This window comes from Drosophila simulans, unplaced genomic scaffold, assembly GCF_016746395.2.
Source record: "Drosophila simulans strain w501 unplaced genomic scaffold, Prin_Dsim_3.1 Segkk87_quiver_pilon, whole genome shotgun sequence".
NCBI classification, from domain to species: Eukaryota; Metazoa; Arthropoda; class Insecta; order Diptera; family Drosophilidae; genus Drosophila; species Drosophila simulans.
The window spans coordinates 59,428-63,591 of record NW_025416883.1 but is presented as its reverse complement, the minus strand read 5'-3'; the positions used below and the strand labels follow the sequence as shown (position 1 = coordinate 63,591).

Here is a 4,164-nt window from a genome sequence, read left to right as displayed (position 1 = left end):
TAACAAACCAATGACAAAACAACTGAAAGGTAAAAAACACGTTACAGTTGACGACGAATTTCTGAAAGCTTTTGAATTTTCTAAAACTCTACTCTCAAATGACCCCATTTTACAGTACCCAGATCTTACCAAAAACTTCATGTTGCCTACGGCCGCAATCAATTTCGCCTTTGGAGCCGTCTTGTCCCAGGGTATACCACAATACAATAAGCCAGTCTGCTTCGCCAGCAGTCCCTTAACGACACCGAGATAAACTACTCGACCATCGAAAAAGAAATACAGGCTTTCATTTGGGCCGTACAGTGTTTCAGACCATATTTATTCTGTAAAAATTTAATATCGTGACGGATCACAAGCCTCTAATCTGGCTAATGAACTTCAAAGAACCTAATACTAAGATTATCCATTGGCGTCTTCAACTGCTGGAATATGAGTTCAGGATAATGCACAAAAAAGGCTCCCAAAATGTTATAGCTGATGCATTAAGCATGGCAGACGTTAACTTGAACCATAACGAAACCGTTCCCGAACCTGCCCCTAACCACCCTCAATCCGACAAACCTCTCAACGATACAGTTAACCCAGTTAACAGTTACACCGTTTAAAAAGAAAATTAAAAGAAAATACTACCAGCCCTTATTTGACTTTAACGATTGTGCAAATATACTCAAACAAACATTAAAGCCAAATAAGACATACGCTGTCTTTGCCGACGAAACCATTCTCAAAATACTGTAACAAGTACACGGCGACTTTTCTTCAGTTAAATACTTTTTCCCCCATATGAAGAACAGAATTTCGCAGTTAATCAACTAATGTGAAACTTGTCTAACACTTAAATACGAAAGACACCCCCAGAAAATCCAATTCTTAATTCCCCCAACACCTGGAAAACCGCTTGACATCATCCATATCGACATTTACTGTATCAACAACACATACAACCTGACTTTGATCGACAAATTTTTTAAATTCGCGACAGCTTACCCCATTGAAAATCGTAACTCCCTGAATATAGTAAAATAACTAAAACATTTCATAGGTTTATCCTCGGAATCACCGGAAAGATAGTCTATGACCAAGGCGCCGAATTCTCCGGCAACGTATTTAAAACATTTTGCTCACAATTGAAAATACTCTTGCACGAAAAATCCTTTCAACAATCTTCAAGCAATTCCCCCGTGGAACGCTTACGCTCCACTCTTACAGAAATATACAGAATAATCCCTTTACTCGCAAAGACCAATAACTAGTAACCGAACACTATGAATTATTACTGGCGGAATGCGATCCATTCTGCAACCAAGCTCACCCCATACGAACTGTTCACTAGCTGAACCCATTCATTCAACAAAAACACCGAATTTAGCACCGAACATGATTAGAAAAACTACATACTTTTCATTAAAAACTGTACTTAATCGTTAAAGAAAAACTTGAAACTAGAAAAACTTAATGGAAATAGAGAAGATCCCATCACAGTAGAACCTGGAAATATAGTGTTGAGGTAAAAATCAGGAGGAATAAAGTAACACCCAGGTTTTCTCTCACCAAGTCGGTAAAGACCACGGCACTACACAGACTACCATTAAAAGACAGAAACTACACAAATCATAGATCAGGAAACTAATATTTAAAAAAAAATAACTACTGACTGCTACCCTCCCCTCTCCCGTTAATTATTGCCGTTCCATGTTTACTTGGACCCATAAGTCGTTACATATTACAAAACATAATACTGCAACTCTTGTTAAAATAGACTTAGGAAAAGAACTCATATTAGAAAATTATAAAAACACAATACATGTAACTTAACTTAACTTAATCAAATACTCACCACCGTCAATTCTCTTCTGGAAGAAGACGCACTAATCGATTCTGTACTTATATTAAAGTCAAAGCTTTCTCAACTACAAACTAATAATCTAGATTCATTTGACTATATGTTAGGGTGTTAGGAGTCACCAAATATACAATGTACTAAGTAATATTCCCTTTTGTTGCTGACTCCGCAGCCAGAGTCATTCGTGTGGATAAGAATATAAGAATAATAAGAATATTACATAAAATATAATATGATTATTCCTCTTTTATATTTTAGCCGCTAAGAACAATCTGAAATAAACTTTACTGCTATCTCGACTTCGAAACTGTGCAGTTGATCTTTATTGTGGAAAGAACGAAAAATACAAAACTCCCCTCCAACCAACATTTACTGAATGGACATGCATCATGACTGCCGCTGTCGCGACGATTTCATGGGAGTCAAAAAAAAAAAAACAGAGCATTGTTGCACTTAGTTTAACCGAAGCTGAGTATGTGGGGCTTTCAACGGCAGCAATGGAGGCTGTGTACTTAATTAAGGTGGTGATGGGATAGGACTGATTCTAAGATGATTATCAGCAGTGATAATCACAACGCACAATAATATAACAAAAATTTTATTGACATCAAGTATGATTTCTGATATTCTTACTAACAATTTGAATAAAATCAAATATCTGATAGATAGGGGAACTGGACTACAGCATTATATATTGTTTTTGTGCTTTTTGCAAATAACTTACTTGCATCAAAAGCTTATACAAAAAGGGAAACCAACTACAGAAGCACAATTAGTATGAATTCACTGGGCAATAAATCATTTTGGCCCTATATATTTAGGAAAGGCATTTCATAGTTAAAACAGACCATAGACCCCTTAGTGTAAGCAGCTTTTCTGTTACTATTACGTTATCGTAGCTATATTTGGGTTTATTCTCTAAACTCTAATTTTTCTTTCTTACAAAATATCAATTTCTCTGACAACACCAAAACATAAACAAGTTACAAAAACAAAGTAATTCAGTGTTTAGCACGATTGCTTAAGTTCTGATATCCTGGGCCAGACGCGAAAAGATATGCAGCGTGCTGAATCCAATTACAGCAGCCACCGTCAGCCAAAGTCAAATTTTCAGAATGTGGAGCACGCCCTCCAGCCAGACGCCTTTGAAGACAGTCACCGCCAGAAGCAGACTAAAAAGCGGCTTTACTGCCTTGTCCAAATCGTGACGGGTAAAGATCCAGATCAGGGTGGCCGTAGGAATGTGCTGCACCAGAAGAACGTTCGACTCCAGGCACTTAAGCATGTAGATCCAGCTAAACTCGGTACCTCGGGCACCCAACCACACGATACTTCGGGAAAAAATCACTTCGGCGGTAGCCCATCCAAGTGCAGCTGTTATGAGCTTTGAGGTAAGGACGCATCCAATCAGATCGGTAATGTCCACGCTACATCGTAGGATCTCCGCGAAGAAGTTGAACTCATCGCTGGAGGATGGAGCGTCCAAGTAGAGGAATGTGGCCAGCACTAGCATCTTGACGAGCTGTGTGCTCCATTGAAAAGTAATGTTGGCACCTTTAACAATAAGGCAGAGGAATGATTAAATAGAAATTTTAATTTTTATTGTTGTGGTTATTTTTCGTGGCTATTGTTTAACAGTTTTTGATATGTCCATTGCCTCAGATTTACGTTCTGATCTTATAGTAAGATCTGGGCACTAGTTACTCTGAGTACTGTGGGTAACGTGTACTATTGAGTTGCTATTTTCTAGGACAAGAACGATTATTATTATTAGAAAGGTTTTTATGACTCCAGTATTATTAGAGCCAATTCTGTTCTGTCTCTCATACATATCTTTTTTGATAAAAAATATCTGTTTCAATTTCTGTTTTTGTCGTTGAGTACGATTTCTATGGATTAAATTCCTTAATTTCCTTCTAAACCTTGGCATAAATTAACAAATTCAACTACTGTCTGATTCTGTCTGGCAAGGGTGTCTGCATTAACGTTTTGGAAGCCCTTCTGGGGTTCAATACGAAAATCAAAACATTGTATTTGTCAGGTCTCGCAGCTGCCAGCAGCACCTAAATGCATATACTTTTACCAGCATTGGAGGCACAATTAGTAATTAAAGGCATTGATCCGATGGTTAAGCAAGATTGCGTATACATAAAAAGTTATATTTGTGCGCGTACATTGCCAAATAACGGAAGCTGGCGCTAATTATTCTTTGCGCTCATCTTCACGCTTGAACCAAATTTTGAGTCTGCCATTCCGTTCTTGTTGCTGTTGAAACGTTACCGCTGACGCAAACAACAGTGATACGTTGTTAAAACGCATGA

At 37.8% G+C, this 4,164-nt stretch overlaps 1 pseudogene; it reads right to left on the bottom strand.

Moving 5' to 3' along the window:
• Positions 1–2,136: 2,136 nt before the first annotated feature.
• LOC27209227 lies at positions 2,137–3,419 on the bottom strand (annotated as a pseudogene).
• Between the last annotated feature and the right edge of the window lie 745 nt (positions 3,420–4,164).